Below are 21,623 nucleotides of genomic sequence, written 5' to 3' on the forward strand. Positions count from 1 at the left end.
GTATTGTATATAGACAATCTTGTCTTCAGCCTCAAGTTGTCCTTTTTTTAGTCTTAGTTGTGGAGGGCGCAGCTCAGCTCCAGGTTCAGTTGCCGTTTTCTAGTTGCAGGGGGCACATCCCACCATCCCTTGCGGACATCGAACTGGCAACCTTGTGGTTGAGAGGATGCGCTCCAGCCAACTGAGCCATCCGGGAGCTCAGCGGCAGCTCAGCTCAAGGTTCTGTGTTCAATTTTAGTTGCAGGGGGCACTGCCCACCATCCCTTGCGGGACTCAAGGAGTTGAACCGGCAACCTTGTGGTTGAGAGCCCACTGGCTCATGTGGGAATCGAACCGGCAGCCTTCGGAGTTAGGAGCATGGAGCTCTAACCACCTGAGCCATCGGGCCAGCCTGATGAACTATGATTTTTTGATTTAACCATTGCTAGAATCAGTTTGCTAAATTTTGTTTAGGAGTTTTGCATTTGTGATCATTATTGAAATTGTTCTGTAATTTTTAATTCTTATATTTGTCTTGTCTGTTTTTGATGTATGTCATACTTGTGTTGACATCATACGGGAAAATATTTCTTTATATATATATATCCTAGAAGAATTTGTTTAAAATTGGATTTACTTGTTCCTTAATTATTTAATAAAATGTCCCCATGAGATTACCTGGGCATAGTATTCTTTGTGGAAAGATTTTTAACTAACTAGTCAACTTCTTTAAATCTTATATGATTGTTAAAGTTATTTTATTTAATCTGGAGTCAGTTTTAGTAAGTTATACTTCTCTAGCTTTTTATCATTTTGGAGTTGTTCATAATACCCTCCTATTTCTTTAACAATTAATTATGTCCCTTTTATGATCCTAATACTATTTATTTGTGCTTTCTCTTTTCTTTTCCTTATTTGAACTTTCCAGAGATTTGTCAGTTTTATAAATCCTTAAAAAAAATGTTTAGTTTTGTTGAGCCTCTCTGTTTTTGTTTGTTCTTCATGAATTTCTGCTCTTATATGCATTCCTTCTTTCTTTCTACTTTCTTTGGGTTTATTTTTTCTTTTTCTAGCTTCTGAAGTTGGATGCTTACTTAATTACTTTTTTAGCCTTTATTCTTTTATAGTCTATGCATTTAGGGTATTTTAACTGTCCCTCTAAATCCCCTCTTTGCTACATCTCACTAATTTTGACAAATAATATTATTGTTCAGTTCTAAGTATTTTCTAATTTTTACTATGATTTCTTTGTTCCATGAGTATTTAGAAGTATGTTTTCAATTTCCAAAAGTGTGATTTTTAAAATTTGACTTCTAACTTAATTGCATTGTAGTCAGAGATTGTGCATGAAAATTATTTGAAATTTGTTGAGATTATTTCATGATTAGTATACAAATTACTTTTTATAAATTATTCATGGGGTTTGTAAGGAATGCATATTTTCTTGTTCTTGGGTTCAGTGTACTATAAATAGAGCTTACATCAAGCTTGTTCATATCGTCTTTATCTTCACTGACTTCTTTGTCTCCTTGACCAGAAACTTCTTTACATGTTAAATTTCTTGTCTTGCTCTAGGAAGTGCCTATTATATGTTTATACTGCACCTCCTTTCAAGCCTCTGCTTAAATGCCATTGGGTGACTCTGAAACTTGATGTTCTAGTCTACTCTTGCTAGGTTGTGTGAAATAACAAACAACCCCTACATCTCAGTGGCTGACAACCACAAAAGTTTACTTCTTATCCATCTTACATGTTGTTCACTGGTCAGCTCTGCTCCACGTCTTCTTCATTCTGGTACCTAAGTTGGAGGAGGAACCCATCCATGTCTGGACGGGCTATTTGTGTCAGAGGGACAAGAGCAATGCATTACTGGAAAGCTCTTCAAATTTCTGCTTGGATAAGGCATACAATACTTCCACGCGCATTGAGTTAGGCAAAACAAACCACTTGGCCAAGCCTGATGTTGGGGGGTGGGGAAGTATAATCACATCACAGGGAGGGAGGACAGAATGATTGGGAACAATAATACAGTCTGCAACACCTGTCTTTGTTCTGTTTGAATAGTCTCTACGCAGAATTTCGAAGCAAGATCTTTTCAGTAACTAATATAGGGCTGCCCCTGCCTGGCCCCAATTATACGGTACATCTAGTTCAAAACAGCTGGTTGGAATGATTTGTTGATGCTTTGGTTATATATGTCCTTGTACCTTTTGCATGTAGTTTTGCCTCACCTCAACCATTAGACTGAAGATGATTAAGAATCTGCTGAAAACAATGAGAAAGGCACATAAACACATATATCCAGTTTCACTTACTATTTAAGGGATTTTTAAAAACTCCTTGAATTTCATGCATGAGCGATAGGTCCTGGCTATTTTTGCAATTGCCTATTAACACATCTGCCTACACTGTGAGGTCAGGTTGCATCTATTTTGTTCACTATTGTGTCCTGGTGACTAGCACACCATTTAGCACATACGTAATAAACAGTGGATGAAAATGTGTGAAATGAATAAACCAACTAAACTGGAATTAAATTACAATGCTAGGATCCCACATCAAATGAACAGGTCTAGTGAGTAAAGATAAACTATTGTCATTAGAAGCCCATGATAAAATGGAGATAATATTTATACTAAATCAACAAAGTCTTTGGGGACTTTCTATTTCTTTTGCATAAAGCGCAATGAACAACGAAACACCTAGACAGATTGAAGCTAGTTTTAAAGTTGGTGTGAGTAAACTGACTTTTTTGCCCTTTTTCCTTCAAGGGTCCACAGTCAGAGCTTGTCAGGCTGGTAATGATTGTTCCTATTTTATGTCACATCCCTCCGAGAATAGTGTCATGTGAGAACCTCATAAAGGTTGAGGGCCTGGCTGAATGAATGGGCCGGAAAGAGTGTGTCACGTCAGGAGTCTTTTGCTTGGGAACCAGCCTTTTCTATATACCTGGATCAACCAGCAGATGTCCTGCCTGATCTCTGTGGTGATTCTGCTATCTGCTTTTGGTTAACTGTGTTCATCACACAATGTTTTCCACATGTGGTGTGCATTGTACCACACAAGGCATATTTTCTTTATCATCCTCCATGATCAAGGCAGCTATAATGTGCTTATTTATTCCTTCAAGAAAGATTTATCATGTGCCTACTCTGTGCCCTGTACTGAGACCACAGTGGTGAGCAAAACAAAGTCCCTGCCTTCTCAAAGGATTCTATGGGGGAGGACAGTTATTCAATGAGTAATTTCCAGTAATCATGATTTGGGTTACGATGGTCGGAGTGCATGGTACTAGGAGGGCAAGTGAAAGAAAATGAACCAAATGTAGCCTCAGGAAGCAAGGTTTCTACTGGGTTTTGAAAGACGACTGAGTTGAATAGACCAGGAATCACTGAGAGAGCCTGTAATTCACCTTAAGTGAATCTTTGTTTTTTTAATGAGAGACAAGAGAGTGTCTTGTTAAACTCAGAGACTCTGGGCTATGTTTCCTGGGGTCTAATACTCACTGACATTTACTGGCTATGTTCCAGTTTTCTCATCTGTATAATTAGAAAAGTAACAATACTTTCTTCACAGGATTATTGTCAGGATTAAATGAAGTAATTCACCTAAGTGTCTGGCATAAAGTAAGCACTCAATGCATGCTGACCCTTAGTTACTGGAATATTCAGCAATATCCATTGCACATCAATTATGTTTCAGATTCAAAAATCTCTGTGAATTAGAGCAGTGCTAACCCAATGGACTACAATCTGCTAAGTATTTTTCTGAATCTTTTGGCTTTGATTGTTGTGTATGTATCCTGTGTAGATGGCACAGAAGAATCTGGCCAACATGTCATTTCACATGACAACATGATATTGTTATGAGCCACATAATATAGTTGTGAGTTGTATAAGGTGCAGTAGTTCCCCCCTTATCTGTGTTTTCCCTTTCCATGGTTTCAGCTACCTTCAGCCAACCATGGTTTGAAAATATTAAATGAAAAATTTCAGGAATAACAATTCATAAGTTTTAAGTTATGCACTGTTCTGACTAGCATGATGAAATCTCGTGCCATCCAGCTCCTTCCACCTGAGACAGGAATCATCCCTTTGTCCAGCGTTTTCATGTTGCATATGCTCTGCATTAGTCACTTAGTAGCCATCTTGGTTATCAGACCAATTGTCACGGTATCGCAGTGTTGTGTTCAAGTGACACTTATTTTACTGTCATAATTGTTCTATTTTATTATTAGTTACTGTTGTTAATCTCTTTACGGTGCCTAATTTATAAATTAAAGTCTATCATAGGTATGTATGTGTAGGAAAAAACATAGTATATATAGCATTTGGTACTACAGTATCTGCTGTTTCCATCATGCACTGGGAGTTTTGGAACGTGTCCCCCAAGGATAAGGGGCGACTACTGTAATGCTTTTGTCCCTAATGTCATAAGAGATCCCATAGATAACACAGACACATTGATAGGAATAGAGTCCTTGAATCTTAAGATAACAAATCACAGGCTCGTTTCAAAGTTATTGACACACAGGTCTTTGCAGTGTCTTAGACTCAATCAGTTTTAATTGCATCCTTTTCTCTCATTTGACAGCATAATCCCTTCAGTGTCACAGCTGTGGAGCATGTTAAGTCACATAACTTCCCTTTACTGTTTAATGAGGATCACTGTGATTAGATTTGGGGGAGTGCTTTACAGTTTCTTTCCAATAAAAGGAATACTGAAAAAGACGGATAGGGCATAATTAAATAGTCTCAGGTTGCTGTAGAAATTAGTAGCAGAAAAACCGCAAAATATACACACAGACCTGACAGAAAAATACTCGGAAAAGAAGAACACACCTTTTAAATTGCAAATGACTTTTGTCTTCTGAAATTATACCCTATTCCAGAATATCAAATGCCCTCTTGCGTTTTGAATACTGTAAGTTTTAGTTTTCTAACTTGTGCATGATCCACTCCTTCTCAATCTTTTTGATTGTCAAAGCATGCCAGAATTTTCTCATAGCTATTTAAAAAATAAAGCCATGGATACTATACCTATTTTATTTACATTTACATACAGATATATAGAGAAAATACTGTAAAACGTTACTCATGGTTCTTTTTGGTTTCTGGGATTAAGGGAAGCCTTTGTTTATGTGGTTACTGTTTTTCTATTTATAATTTTAGTTTTGTAATAAAAATGTGTGGTATTGGTTGGCTAAGTGGACCTAGAAAATAGTTCTCAGTCCTAAGCAATTCCATTTGAATATAATTCACTATTTTAAAACAAAAGAAAGCCAATCAAACAAATTAGCTGGTAAAAGAAATACTAGCTTTATTGGAAAATTCCCCAGTCCCAATATGCTTTGCTTGTCAAGGGTTATTATACAATACCTACAACTTACCTTTAAATGCTTCTTCCAGATCCTACCCTTGGGTTGATTCATTACTGAGACCACGTTCAATTTTCTGGAAAAGAGAATTCCAGTGCTCAGCAAGCGAGCTGCCTTCAGATTGGCTACATTGACTACCTATTCCCAATTTAGCCAAAGAATCAATAAAAAATGGTGGAATAAGACAAGTTATAAATTTGATTTCTATTTCCAAAATCACTTCCATTCCGAGCTGACCTCACCTCGGCGGTCTGATTTGATTACAAGGTCATTTCCCCACATGTTGTACTCAGCAGTTTGAAAGGTACAATGTGTTGGTTAGAATCTGATCCTTGGGGTGTATTTGCTCATTTTACAAGCAGCTCCTCAATTTGACATCATTCAATCCAGTGGGAGCCCCATGCGTGAAACCTCAGCGTTGTCCCAGCCCTGTTCTCGCCGTGCCCTGACAAAGCCTGTCTGGAGCGCCGCTCAGCCGAGCCATTGCTGCTGAGGCTCTGCTTCCTCCCAACCTCATTTCAACTCAAACCTTTAATAACAATCTACAAGGAAGTCTTTGTGCTCCAAAATGTTCTCATATTTATAAGAGCTCTAATGTGGGGGAAAATATTCAACCTAAAGATTTGATTGAAAAAGGTTTTCTTAGCCTCAGAATAGTCATTTTTATAATAATATTATTTCCATTACTCAGAACTTTAAAGCCACTTTAAAAGCACCATTTCTCATTGATTTTCATTTCAGAGCTGAAAAGGACGAGGTACAGTAGGGATTTTATTTAATAAATGAAGAGACTGGGGCCCAGAGAGAACCAACTGGACTAGCCCCCCAAGTCACATGGGTCGTTCCTAACAGAACTGGGATAAAAACCATAGGTCTTCTGATTTCTAATCCAATGCACTGCCTCGTTCTGCCCTTTTAATCCCCTTATCAATGTTGGCTGAGGGACTTCCATGTTATTAATAATGATCCATATTATTAATGACTCCAAATTATTAATAATGATCACTACCATTTATCGATCTGTGTATCACACTCAGTCTTGACAACAGCCTGATGAGGTAGGTCCCTCTTATTATTCCATTTTATAGCTGAGAAAATTGAGTCCCAGAGAGGATAAGTAAGTTACCTAGCATTTTAAATGACAGTAAGTGAAAGTCAGTGCTGGGGTTTACATCAAGTTCTTTCCGACCTCAGAACCCAAGCTTTTAACTATGTAGTACTGTGGCTGGACATTACAGAAACTTCTTTTCTTTGCAAAAGGTACAAAGTCTTTTTCTCTCTAAGTCTAGAGGGGTAATTGCTGAAGACCACATTTAACAAGCCGGGGATGGCTGGGCAGAGAGGCCTCTTGTCTGGGAAAGACAAGAGTGTGGGGCCCATCTGGGCGGCCCCCCGGATCCAGGCAGGCGTAGCACGTCATAAATAACCTCTTACACAGACCTCACTGCCAGCTCAAAATGGGTTTTGAGTGTACTTGGTTTGTTTTTAAAGAGAGTGTGAGCTAAAAGCTGTCATTTAAAATTGCCCAGAACCCACGTCACAAGAACAGGTGGGCCCAGATTGAAAACAATATAAATGAGAGGCTAAACTTACTAAAGCAAACATTTTGGAGTGATTATTTTTCTTTAGAACAGGATTACCCTTGAGACTCTTTAAAGTAGTGATCCCCTGCCCCCAACTGCAATTAAAATGTAAGTTTCTCTATTCAGATGTGGTTAACACTCATGACTTTTCAGGAAAATGCTTGTTTTATTAAGCAAGGGACCCCCTTGTACAGGAGAAGAGCAAATTAGAGGTTTGGTTCTTTCTTATAAATACTGAAGAAGGCCTGCAAAGCTCTGTTTCCTTTTCCTTTATAAATGTTAAAGCTGTTACAGAAGCCTCTTTGTGGGACAATTTTTGTTGTTAAATATTACCTGACATTCCTTCCTGAAATGTATTAAAGCCCAACAGATAACCAACCCGTTTTGAGCACATTTCATCTGCTGCTGAAGTCTTTTATCAGTAGGTGGTGCTCTAAGAATGAGGTTGCTGTAGTGGGGAGAATGAATTCAGGCAAAAAAGCAAACTTCCACCCTTTCTTGGGCATCTCCCTGAAGAAAACAGCTTTGCCCAGCCCCCCTAGAGGGCCTGTCTTCCCGAGGTCTGCACCTGCTGTTTGCACATAAGGATGCCCACATTTGTCCTTAGAATCACAGATGATGAAGGCTAGAAAGGAACTCTTATGTAATAGCTTAGCTTTCAGCCTTTTAGACCTGGAATCACAGGCTCTGTGAAGCTTGGAAGAACCTTAGAAATCATCTTCAACCCTCTCATTTATTTTATTATTTTTTTAATGCGGAAGTTGAGATCTGAAATGAAGGACTAGTCACCCAAGGTGACCTAGCTAGTTCTTAGCTCAGCCAGGACAAGAGCCCTTGTGGGCTTGCTCCACATCCAGCGCTTCCCAGCTTATGGGTGAACATCTGGGAGCATAGTGGGGAGTGAAAAGACGCCAGCTGTGTGCTGGGAGACAGTGGCCTGCTGGGGTGGGGTGGGGAGACGGGGTTCCAACAGAGCTCATCGACCATGCGTAGGGACACTAAGCACCTAGGATTTTCTTCCTCTTCACACTCATGACAGCCATTCTAACAGGACTTATTACAAATGTCAGGTGCTGAGTCTTTCTGTCCAAGCTACTAATAGCTTTCTCAGGTATCTTATCTCTGTCAACCCAGCCACCATTTCGACACCCCCCAGATTCGAAACCCTGGAGTCCCTATTGGCTAGCCCTTTAGCATGGATTCAACACGTGCTTGAAAATATTCTAGGCTCCAGGATATAGAAGTGAACAAAGCAGACAAAATCCCTGCTCTTACAAAGGAAACAGAGAATAAATAAGTCAATTATATAGCATGTTAGTGATAAACGCTAAGGGAGAATTGAAAAAGCATGAGAGAAAGATGTCAAGTGTTAGGGAGAGAATGGAAACTGGGTCAGGGAAAGGCTCACTGAGAAAGTCACTTTTAAGTTGAGAGGGAAGGAAGGGAAGGAGCTAGTTGCAAAGCTTTGGAGAGGAAGAGCACTGTAGCAAAGGCAACAGCAAGTGTAAAGGTCCTGAGCCAGGAGCAGGCTTGGAGTTGTAGGAACGTCAAGGAGACCAATAGATGATTTCTAAATTCTTACCAAGTGCAGATTTTTTTTTTTTTATCAATATGTCTTCTCACTCCCTCACTCACTTCTGTTGTCTCCTTAAGCTCAATCCCTAAACCTAGATTCTTACAATTCTCATCTAACTGGTCTCTTCACCCTGAATCTCTTTCCCAGGCGGCCAGATCGTTAATGAATTGCTGTGTTTGAGACAGGCCAGCTAAATGCAATGTTGCATCCTGGAGTAGAGCCTGGAAAAGATACAAGGCATTAACGATAAAAAACTGGTGAAAGCCAAATCATGTCTGGAGTTTAGTTAACAGTAACGAAGCAACGGTGGTTTCTTAGCTGCGATAAATGTAAGAGGTCAACAATAGAAATCACCAGGTGAGGGTATAATGGGAACTCTATGAACTATTTTTGCAACGTCTCTATAGATTTAAAGTTATTCCAAAATTAGTTTATTTTAAAAGATTCTATTTTTGATATATCACTCATTGGCTCTGGAATTTTGAATGACTCCCTAGAGTTTTTGGGGTGAAGTCAAAACCCCTTATACTAGCATGTAAGAGACCTATAGATAGTCACACTTTTGTTCAACAAGTAGGTTTTGGATCACCTAATGTGCCCCAGACACTGCTGGACACTGCGTGGTGAAAAGATAGACACGTCTTGCTCAGGCAGCTTATTGACTGATGAAGGGCTTTGGTAAGTAAACAAGCAATGAATTAGAAGGGGCTGGGTACTAACAGGGAGAGAGACAGCACAAAGGGCCAAGAGAATCCATGAGAGGAGTTAGAGAAGGCATCATGGCAGAAACGATGTCTAAGCATAAATGGGACACATGAGTCAGCGTAAACCAGGAGTTTACGCTGGGAGTTGGGAGGGGTGGAAAAGAAAGGATAAGGAGAAAGTTCTCGCATGTAGTAAAGGTCCACTGTTCCCAAAGACTCACCTTGAGCCAAACTAGAGGACTTAGTGACTTTGGAATCCACATTGTTCACTCCACTCTTGTGGCCTCGCTGGTTATTTCCCCTATTCCACCTCTCAGAATCCCATCTTACTCTTTCCAGGCTTAGCCTTCCAAACAGAGACAATCTTTTAAGACCCAATAAAAGTGCCATTTCTTTCTCGAAGCCTTGGGCAATAGCCCCATCTTCAAGTGATCATTCCCTACTTTGAGTCCTATCACATTATAGACGACGCCTTTCATTTGCTGTTGACTCACCTTCTACTTTGTTACTGATCTTTGACTTGGCTGTGTGTTGGCACAACGCTGTTCTCAGCCACAGAAAGCAGGAGCTGTGTCTTTCCCACCCCCACACAGAGCTCTGCAGATTGCTACCAGAACCTGCATTGAGAAAGGCAGTTTCCTCGTTTGCAAAATGAAAGTAGGAAAATCTGCCTCATAGGAGAGTTGTAAGGATTACACGAGATACTGTAACTAAAGTTAGGGTCTGTCTCCATTGTAACCGGTTAATAAAAGAGAATCGTGATTTTCTTGTTACTGGAAAGACCTTTGGACTTCTAGTTCAGCTTTTGGTTCTGCTCTGTATGTATTAGCTTTGTGACTTTGGACAAGCCGTGTAACAGGGCTCTTGGGGGTCTCTCTTTTCTCGTCTGTAACATAGGATTATAATAACTCACCTCACAGACCAATTCTAAGGCCCAAATTGATAATTGTGCGTGCAATCAGTTCCGTGACGGGTCTCAAACCATGTGGATGCAATAATCACAGAGCAGTTGTATTTTTTTCAGTCATTGCTCACACTGTGTTATATTGCATTCATCTTTTTGCCCCAGCAGGGCTCCCTTGGTGGTGCCTTGGACAGGTTTCATAACTTTCAGTTTGCCTTTTCCAAATGACATATGATGTGGGGCATCTTTTCATGTGCTTATTTGCCATCTGTGTATCTTCTTTGGTGAGATGTCTGTTAAGGTCTTTGACCCATTTTTAAATTGGGTTGTATGTGTTCTTACTGTTGAGTTTTAAGCATTCTTTGTATATTTCGGATAAAGGTCCTTTGAAAGACTCATCTTTTGCAAACATTTTCTCCCAGTCCTTGGCTTGTCTTCTCAATTCCTTGACACTTTTTTTCTCAGAACAGAGTTTTTCATTTTAATGAAGCCCCGCTTATCAATGATTCCTTTCATGAACCATACCTTTGGTGTCGTATCTAAAAAGGCATCGCCATTTGCCTGTGATGTCCAGTTGTTCCAGCACCGTTTGTTGAAAAGACTATTTTCGTTCCATCGTGCTGCCTTTGCTCCTTTGTCAAAGATCAATGGACTATAATGATGTGGGGGGCTAGTATATTCATCACCACGTTACAGGCAAGAAAACTGGAGAACTGGAAAGAGGTTAAGTAACAGCTAATAAGTAGCAGAGCCAACATATAATAATATGAGTTAATAAAAGCTAATAAGCCTTGCACAAATATCCCTGCCCTTAACTGTCCCCTACTACCTGTCTAGATAAATAGACCCAGTCTGGGTCCTGGTGTCATGTTGGAGCAGATTGCACTTTCTCTTGACTGCCTATATTTGTATTTTTATGTATGAAAAATAAATCTCTATTAGCTTGTATTATTGTGTGTGAAAAATAAATCTCTATTGTTTAAGACATTATTATTCAGGTCTCCTGCCATGTGTAGGAGATGACAGTTCTGTGATTTTAGGGTATTAGTCACCCAAGCTATAGGGTGATTAATACCCTAAAATCACTGTTATATGTTTTTGTGGCATATCATTCCCCCGCCCCCATTAGGGAACTAGCGCAATGAAACTGCAGCAATACTGTGTATTATTGTACCGTAGTACAGTGCTCGGTATATATTAGATGCTCAATAAATATGTTGGTAAAATTTAATAATTCAATAAATGATTGATCGCTAAGACTGCAATACATTTAATCTCCTGTTCATACTTTACTTGGCATCACACCAATTTGCATTCTCTGTGTATAGGCTAACAAAGAGAGGGGGCAGAGGTTCTGTACTTCATGGTCATGTCCGTCTAACCTGACATTAAAAAAATATACTATGAATAAATCATCAAGTCCATGAACTGTTGAGAGGTAAGTATGCTTTTGGGTTTTTTGTTTCCCTTGCAATTGTTCTGGCCCCTTTCTGCCCTGTGTTTAGCGATCAGCTTCTTATGTCCTTTTCATTTCAGACTACGTCTAACATCCATTTATCCTTTTGATTTATGCATCTCATATATGCTCTTTTCTTCTTCCTTGTCTCTCCTTATTTCCCTGGACATACTGCACGGTTCCTCGCCACTTTTGATAGAGTGATTTCTCTAAGGTACAGAGAACTGTTTGCTACTCTGTAATGTACCCTGCTTGTGCCATCCTCACCACTCATTTCAATTTCCTGGTGTGATTTATCCAGCAAATAGACCATTGCCCAAAATTGGCTTGGAGAAAAGCTTAATACATTTGGCTTACCCCTTCAGGGATGGCTCCTGGTTATCATCCAGGGGAGCTCAGGTCTCCGTTTTGCTGATCCTTCTTCACTTGGGCCAGCTCGGCCACGTGAGCCATTTTGTTTAATATCAAATTGAGCTATGAATTCCCAGAGTAATGTGCAATGTGTGGAAGGCGTCACGTGCCTCTGTCGGCTTCTGCCCCATAATGCAGCTGGTTTGTTCTCTGTGACACAGGGGAGAGAGCATTGGAACGCAGGTGAGCTGGCGCCTAGGCTCATCTCACGGACACGTGGGTCATGAGCAAGTCATTGATTCTCTTCGGGCCTCAGGTTCTTAAACCTCCGAGAGTTGAACTCGATGAACCCTAACATATCATCCAGCCTTGTCATTTATGATTTTATAAATAAGAAATGGCAAAGTAGCTTGAAAAAAATCATTATTACAAGGCAACATCAATCAAATGTTAGGAAAAAGGCTCAGACTCTTCCCATGACCATTTATCATAAAATGAATCATATTCAATCTCACAGGCCAAGTTGGGAAAAACAGACTACAAGAGTGAAACAGTAGGTAAAATCAGAATCCAGGATTCAAGGTTAGATTAATGGCAGGAAACAAGAACAAAGGGATCGAGTGCAACCAATGACTTGGGTGAGGAGGCCCAGGGGAAAGGGCTTCGAAGCAGTGAAATGAGTTGTGTCTTCCGAGTTCTGCTCTCTGTGTTCTCTTGTTTCCTGGCCCCTGCTCTCTGCTCTCCTTCCTCTCTCCCAACAAGGATGTTTTTTATATTTCCTATAGAAAAAAATACATGTGTATATTTCGGTAGGAAATTTATAAAATAAGAAAGCATGTATTGTTTCCTTGTTCTTCTCCCATGATCATACTCAGCTGTGTTTGGTGTTCCTGGGCTATAGCCATCTAATCAGCGGGTGGCTCTAATTGCGGTGGTCCCAGGACAACAGGTGAGGGAGCTGCTGACACTCGCTACCTCAAGGTTCCTTCCAGTCAGTGATGCCAGAGGATGGAGCAGATGGAACATCAGAGACATGCAACCACGTGATTTATTACCTGCATGGACTCCATCTGAAGTCAGTACGAGTTGTAAGAACACCACTTGGAACCCAGAAAGTCTAACGTGCCCAGGCTCAATTTAGGCCATTCATGTACAACACACGTGTTCTGTCTGCTGCACAAATCTCTCCCAGAACGCCTCCCTAACCTTCTCCCAAGGTGGAGCCAGTTAGATCACGCACGGTGCTTGAACTTCTCTTGCATGCAATTGCCTCCCCATGAAGCAGGCATCCCCTACCTGCAGTTAAGCTGTGGTGATGGTTAATTTCATGGTGCCCAGATAGTTGGTCCAACATTATTCTGGATGCTTCTGTGAAGGTGTTTTTGAGATGAAATGAACATTTAAATCAGTGGACTTTGAGTAAAGCAGATTACTCTCCCTAAGGTAGGTAGGCCTCACCCAATCAGTTGAAGGCCTGACTAGAACAAAGACTGGCCTCCCCCCAGCAAGAGGGGATTCTGCCAGAATGCAGTTTTCAGTCAGTCTTCAGCCCACCTTCAGCTCTTTCCTGAGTCTCCAGCCTGTTGATCTGCCCCATCAGATTTTGGATTTGCCAAGCTTCCGTAATCATGTGAATCAATTCCTTAACGTCAGTCTCTCTCCCCACACCCGCCTTGATGGTTTTGTTTCTCTCGAGGATCCTGGCTAATACAGATTCCCGTGGCTCGTCTTGCACATAGAAAGCCCCTTGGCACACAGAAACAGAAGATGCCTGGCCTTGAGGTGCATGCGCAGATCGTAGACGATTACCCCGGACAGAATTTCAGGTCTTGGAACCAGGACCTTAAGCTTAGATGACCTGACTGGCTGAGAAGCAGAATTTCTGCCTTATATGGTAATATTAGTTGTTTCTAGCTGCTGCCATGGCTGAGGGTGTAGAAAGCCCGGAGCCTGTGATTCTGTGTTCCTCTGATCTGGCAGACACTTCACTCTGTGTGGCCTAAGTTTAGGGGCATCTCTCTGAGATAAGAAAATGGGGGCCAAGTCCATTCATTTGCACTCTTGTCCTATTCACACTCTTTGTGCTACTTCGGGAGTAATCCTAAGGAGAAGGAAGTTTGAACTGTCTCAGGTGTCATTCTTCCCTAGTCTAGAACCCAGACCAAATGTTACGGCGTGTCTCAGCACATGCGGTAGTGCCACGTCCCGCCATTGTTAGTCTCAAATGGACCTGTTGCTCTATTTGGTCAAACTCCAGCTGCTCTTGGCTACCTTGTCCTCTCGGTCATAAGGATGCAAACATTTTGCAATCTCCAGTTTCCATCTCTTTATCTCACCTGTTTTTCTACCAGGTCTTTTTGTCTATACCCAATGCCTTAAATTCGTTCCCTTCTCTAATACGATTGATTTTTCCTCTGATCAATGAATGCTCTTCATTCAACAGTGTAAAGAAAAACAGAAAAATCACCTGTAATTCTACTATCCAGGGGTCTCTATTAATAAATGAGCCTGGGCAACACGGCGGATGGCAGTACCCATTTATATAGACTGGAAGATTGGGAGAGGGGCAAATTTCAGAGATGGATATCAGGGTGTAGGGGAAATTAAGAGTTCTATTTCGGACAAGTTTGAGATGCCTATTAGATATCCAAGGGCAGAAGGAAAGTAAGCAGTTTGATAGAGTCTGAAGTTTAGGGGAGAAACTGAAATTGAAGCGAGATCTTAAAAGTCATTAGTGCATAGATGAAATTTAAAACCATGGGCAAGATGAGGTCACCAAGGGAGAAGAAAACAGAATAGAGACTTGAGGACTGACTTCCGGGGCACTACAATGTCTAGAAGTGGGGAGAATACAGCGGAACCAGCAAAAGAAGACAAAGAAAGAGTGACCAGCGAGGTAGGAGAACAAGAAAGAGTTGAGTTTCAGAAGCCAAGTGAAGGAAGGATTTCAAGGAGGTGTAAGCCGTCGACTATGTCAAACGCTTCTGAGGTCTCAGGTCTAGAAAGATGAGGATTGAAAATTGGCCAATGGACTTAGCAACGTGAACGAGCAACGTGACACTGACAAGAGCTATTTTATGGAGCAGAGCCTGAGACAGGGACTTCCAGAGAGAATGGGAGGAGAGACTGGGGACAGTGAGTTCAGATAAGTCTGTCTAGGAGTTTTTCAGAAAAGGGAGGAGAAAGATGGGAGGTGAGATGGAGGAGGATGCGGTGGGTCCAGGGAGGACATCTTGTTAAATGGGAGGTATTACACAGCATGTTTGAATGTGGGCTGTGATGAATAATACTGCATTCCATTTATAGGTGTACCATCGTTTCTTTAACCAGTCCTGCATCAGAACACATTTTGTGTTTCAAACTTTTGTGATTAAAACGAATGCTGCAATAAATATCTGCACTACTTCAGGTGCAAGTGAAACCCAACTTGAAAAGTAACTGGCCTTCCCTGGACGTATACATGACCATTGGTCAAGGGGATGGGAACTCTCACTGGCTCAGTTTAGGTCAGGTGCCCAGTTCTGCTTTCTCCAATCAATCAGTGGTGGCTAGGAAGCTGCGACAGGTAAGAAGATAGCATTTCAACCACAGGAGAAGGTGAATTTCCACAAAGGTGCATGTGGTGAGTAGTTACTCTGGATAGATTTCAAAAACGGTGTTTATCACAATATCCTTGCATACCAATCATTGTTTGCCTTTCTAAATATTTCCTTAGGTTAAATTCCTGAGTAAAATTAGTGGGTCAAAGAATATGAATATTGCAAGGCTCCTGCCAAGCTGTTGGCCAATCTTCACTTCTACCTGCTGAGTCTTACAAAATCACGGCATGCCCTTTCCCATCTTAGCACTGACTGCTATAAAAATATTTCAAGCAGTATTTGGAAAGTGGAAAATAGTTTCCCATTGTTGTTTTGATTTTATTTAAAAAATATATTATAAGCGAGCTCAAATCCAAGCAAAAATGAGCATTAACTAACATGGGCTTCAAAAGTCCACTCGTTGGGCTGTTCAACATGGTGGAACTCAAAGGTGTTGACCCTTGGCAGCTCTGTCCCCTCACAGCAGCACAGCCAGGGGATGTTTCCAAACACAGAGACCTGCCTTCCTTTCAGTACCCTCCAACTTGAATTGTTCCCAGACTATCCGCTGCGGAGACTCAAGCTATCCTCCTCAAGGTCTCAGCAAAGAGGAGAAGCCAAGGGGACTCTTGGGGCACTTGTCCCAATGCACCAGAAAGTAAATTCCAGCCTCAGCTCAGGATCTGCTCTGTGTCCTCTGCTCACCTCTGTGACTTTCCCTGTCAGATGGAAGAGAACATGCCTGAGGCCACAGAAAGCAGCGGCTGATGGTGGCAATGCAGGCGGTAGTCCTAGTTCAGTCAGTCCCTTCTCCTTTCTCCAAGGCCCTTGTTTGGATGTCAGTATGATTCATGGGACCTCTTCCAGTCCAAGCACCTCTAGCCCCATCCCCTGAGTACCTAACGCGTTGTTCCCAGACTATCTGCTGCGGTGACTGAATTCCTCAGGAGTAAAAAACGAACCTTTATTCCTAAAGGGGAAGAGAAGGAGGGGAAATAAAGCTTTATCTTTAAAATTTCCTCTTTAAGTCTGGGGTTTGTGCTCAGACGTTACAAGCTCAGGATAATGCGAAAGAAATCCATCCTGTATCTCCCCACTAAATTGCCAGGTGTGGGGTCCTATTACCATAGGACCCCCATAGAACGTATTTTGAGTCCTCTATTGTATTTGGGTAAATCATGTGACGTATGTGCTTCCTAATTTGTAAAATAAGGAGAATAATGGTTATCACTGTCTCTTGGGTATCATGAAAGCTTGTTTGAGTGGGTTTCTACAGTGCTCGCTTCTAACAGCGAGTAGAGCATTGGATAACTGTATTGTACTGCATGCTGCTGCTTATGTTCTGGCTTTCTAGTGGGTTAAACATTGAGGGGCCACCCCCAATGTATTACAGAATTGTACACCTTAAATCTATGTAACTTTGTTAACAATTGTCATCTCAATAAACTTTAATTCAAAAAATACATGAGGGGCCTTGAAAAAATTTAGAAAAAAACAATGTCTCTCAGCATTTATTAGTGCTACGGTGAGACAAACTTGGGTTCAAATTTCAGGTCTCTCACTTTCTAGCTACATCAACCACAGGCAAAGTCCTTAACCTCTCTTTGCCTCAGTTTCCTCATTTACAAAATGGGGATATGAGTTTGACCTCACAAGGTCGTTAAAGGTAAAACATGTAAAATGCTTGGCACATGATAAGTGCTTGATATAGGTTGGCTATTATTATTTTTAAAAATTATTGTTAGTTAGCACTAAGGCTCTGGCATGAGAATAGACCTTGGGTCAAATGTCAGACCTCCTGTTTATTTAACCTCTCTGTGCCTCACTTTCCTCATCTGTAAAATGGGTGTAACTATAATAACACCTATTAGGAATGTTGTAAGGATTAATGAAATAATTAAGTAAAGTGCATGGTATAGAATGAGTGCTCTACAGATGTTAGTTATTTTACTACTGGTCCCTCACTGAGCCCATCCTAAAGCAAAGTTATGTCGCGGGTTCAAGTATGTCATCTGGGTTCTAGTGTCTGCCTACCTGGCTCTGCCATGAGTTCCTTTCCCTTTGACACCCCAGGTATTTATCCACGTCACGTTCCTTCCACACCCTTGATCAAAACTCAGGAGAAGCTCAGAGAATAAATTTTATTGTATTTGCAACATAAGCCTTCCCTTGAGTGTTAAAACAAAGCTTTGGCTGCTATCCAGGGAATGTTAGGCGTCAGCAACCAGGTAAGTCTATTTTGCAAGCAGCTGGCTTTTTCAGTGCTCTTAATATTGCAGTACTTTTGTGGCAGCTTTTGGAGAAGGCCAGACCTGAACAGAATAGTAATTCAAAATCAGGTGTATAAGATGACATATCAGTTAGGAATTGTGTTCAGCTGCTAATAGCAGAGTCCCAACTGAAACAAGTAGGGGTTTATTCTCTCACAAACAAGAAGCCTCTAGGCAAACATATTAGAGAAGGGATTGTATCTCTGACAGCATTAGGGACCGGAGTGTATTTTCTGCTGTGCCACCCTCAGCATGTTACTTCCATTCCCAAAGTAGTCCCATGGGCCCAATATGTCTACTGGAGGTCTAGCCTTCACATCTTTCCAGAAAGTAAGAAGAAGAAGGCCAAGGGTCAAAAGACAGGAGAAGAGAGGCTCCCTCCTGCCAAGTTATTCTTCTTTAAGGAGTGTTCCTGAAAACCCCACCCAAGATTTGCATTTACATCTCCCCAGCTGCTAGGGAGGATGGGAGAAGTAGACTTTTAGCTGAATATGTTGCTATCCCTAATAAAATCAGACTTTTATTAATGATAAAGAAGATGAGAAAGGATGATGTGTAGATAAACACTATCTCTACCATAGATAATATTTCTTTTAAACCAGCTACTTTCTTTATTTTGTTTTGTTTTTCAGGGCTGAGCCGGTGGACATATGCAAACTCACTTGGCACGTGATGGTTGTGGCTTGGACAGGATGGAGATGGTGAGAGGTGCTCAGATTCTGTATGTAATCTGAATACAGAGCTGACAAATTGCTGAAGCAGTGAAGGTGGGGTGTAAGAAGAAGGGAGGGATGACTCCCAATCTGTGGCATATCAGCCAGATGGAATAACATGGCAGCACTAAGACCATAATTATGAAGACCGTCGAAAATATAGGCAAATATTTATGATAAAATGTTAAGCGAAAACAATAGAATTCGAAACAGTGTGTGTCTGATGATTATAAGCCTATAAATTGCCAACACATATGCCAAAATCATAATAATTTTATGATAAATAAATTTGAAAAACGTATCAGCCTTAAATCCAAGAGTAACACCAGCAAAAGGTTAGCATGCCCTTTTCAGGATTTGGCCATTATGTAACTTCACAAAGTAGCTCTCTTGCTCTCAGTGCGTAAGAAATGGAATCACAGAATTTAGACACGCACAGGGCTTCTCCTCTTATAGATGACAGAACTGAAGCCCCTAAATGTTAAAGGGTCCCATAAGGTCACGCTACTAATTACAGGCAGAGCCCGACCTAAAGTACAGCCTACTAACTCCTGATCCATCCGTCCATGTAAATCCCTCCATCTAATCTTTTTCCTTCCATCTAGTTTTATTTTCTGCTTTTTAAAATGATCCCGAAATGTGGTTCTTATAGTTGACTGAAACCTTATTTCTTGGTGATTTATTCAAAATCACTATACTCACACAGACTTGATTGCATGCAAAGTATACCCTATTTTCAAAGTTGAGAAGATTTGAAATGTCTTTTCCTCTGCAAAGCCTTGCACAACATGTGAATCCTAATATTAGACCTTCAAATGCGGAAACTTGGTAAATCCCATATGTGCATAACAAATGCTTACTCCACATTTTTTCAGGGTCTCTGATTTATTCAGCAGGGCAAGTTATTAATAACTCTGTAGTGTTGGGTGAGATAGAGTTACCTGTCATAATAAATTTGAGTCTGGAAGTAAGTCAAGTCAAAAACTGGGAAAACCCCACAAAACCCACCGAGATCTTACATTTATTAGATTCCCACCAACGTCACATTCCTATTACTAAGGTTTTTGGGTAAATAGTACAGAGGAATTGCAGAGAAAATCCCCAATAATAAGATTGGTTATATATCTTTTACAGGAATCAGATACTGCAGAGAGAGAACTATGATTCTTGAAAAGAATGCAGAACCAAATACTCATATTACTAGATTTAAGATATTGAGGTGGTACTAGGTTGTAGAAAGAATTTTGCGCTGGAACTCAGCACACCAAAGTCCTAGCCTCTGTTCTATCACCATTAGGATGAACTTGGACAGTTTCCTCATCCAACCTTGAGTGCCTAGTGCTGACATTCAATTTACAAATATTTATTGAGCTCTGACTATGTCATTGGCTGCAGAGACATCGTCAGTGGCCAACTCGATATCCATCTCCCTTTCTTCTGTGCTCACAGAACCCTGATTTTGGGGTGGGGGAAAGGCAATGGGCTCAGCTAAAAACTCTCTTTCCCAGCCTCCCTTGCAAATAGAGGTGATCATGTGACACAGTTTTGGCCAATGAAATAGAAGCAGAAGATGACTGGAGATTTAATGGAGGCCAGAGGTTCCTGGGATGCAGAGAAGACTTGGCTCCTTCTCATAAGGAGTTCAGAATCTGAGTATGTGTATCACCGACAAGTTCTATGACAGAGGAAGCGTACCCTGCTCAGCCTGCAACAGAGAAGAGAAAACTGGGAAAGCTTGTTGGCAGAGATGATACTTAAACTGGGTCATGAAATATCTCTGGGCTTCTGGGCTTCTGTTTCCTCATTTATAAAACAAGAGGATTGAACTAGATCCACAATTTATGCCTTGAGTTAAAACAAACAAACAAACAAACAAACAAAACCATAGTGATTTTTTTTTTTTAAATCCTACTTATAAAATACAGAGGAAATTTAAAACAACAAAAAGCCATATTCTATTTGGAATAATAAACAGGGCATTTGGAAAAAAAATACACACACATATATTTTTGCAATTTGATATATATATATATATATATAGTGCATATGAGAAATTCAACAACTTCAATGTGAAACTACAGCCCACAGCAAAGAATAAGCTTTATTGTAAACCCATGGCCCTAAAATGTACAGAAGTTATTTCTATTAATTTGTTTTTGGACCCCTGTTTTAAAACCATTATTCCTTGGGCAAAACTCAAATTGCAAAATTCCAAACTATAAAAAGAAGAACTTTTCTGTTACTAGAGGTGAGAGGGAGTGTGAGGAAGTGAACCCGACCATCTGAGAGAAACGGAGGAGGGGAATTAACTTGACAGCACCATGACCAGAGAGAATGAACTTAAAAGGCAAATGCAACTTGACTCCCTGTTACTGGAGATAAGAACTAACTTTGTCTAAAGCTTTATTGTGAACAAAATGTTTCCATATCCCTTATCTTATTTGATCCTCACAACAACCTGACAGAGAGGCGGTATTAATATCCTTGTTTGACAGGGAAGAGAGCTGAAGGGATCTGCCCAAAGTCAGGCGGCAGAAGTAAGCGGTAGAACTTGGACTCATATTACTCCAAATACTATGTTTTTATATGATTCCAGAATTACATCCACCTGAAATTTAAAAGACAATAATTTGGATGTCCCTTAACAACAAAAGACATCAGTGCAAGTGTTTCCTACACAAAATGGCCAAACAGCAAAATCTCGTTGAGGCAGCTAGGGGACAATTTTCTATTCTAGTCTTTTATCCCGGCTACTATAATTTGAAGCCATGGGTAGGAAATTTGAAAGTGGGATTTCAGGAAGCAACTCCAGAACAAAGAGGCTTATGTAAGTCAGGACAGGCTAACTGCTGTAACAAAGAGCCAAGCACTCTTAACATGATAAAAAAATTACTTGTCATTTTCAAAATGTGGCAATTCCTGGTCAGGAGACTCTCCTGAGTGGTTTTCATGTAAGTGGTGACTTAGGGATTAGGGTTTCTCCATCTCATGACACCACAATCTTCACAAATGGCCTCTATTGTTGCTATGGGAAGGAACATGAGTATGAGCTCGCGGTCACATACTGTGTCTGGGCTCTCCAGACACACATCACCTTTGCTTTCACTCTATTGGCTGGGACTAGTCACCTGA

Source organism: Rhinolophus sinicus, linkage group LG02, assembly GCF_036562045.2.
Source record: "Rhinolophus sinicus isolate RSC01 linkage group LG02, ASM3656204v1, whole genome shotgun sequence".
Taxonomy (NCBI): Eukaryota; Metazoa; Chordata; class Mammalia; order Chiroptera; family Rhinolophidae; genus Rhinolophus; species Rhinolophus sinicus.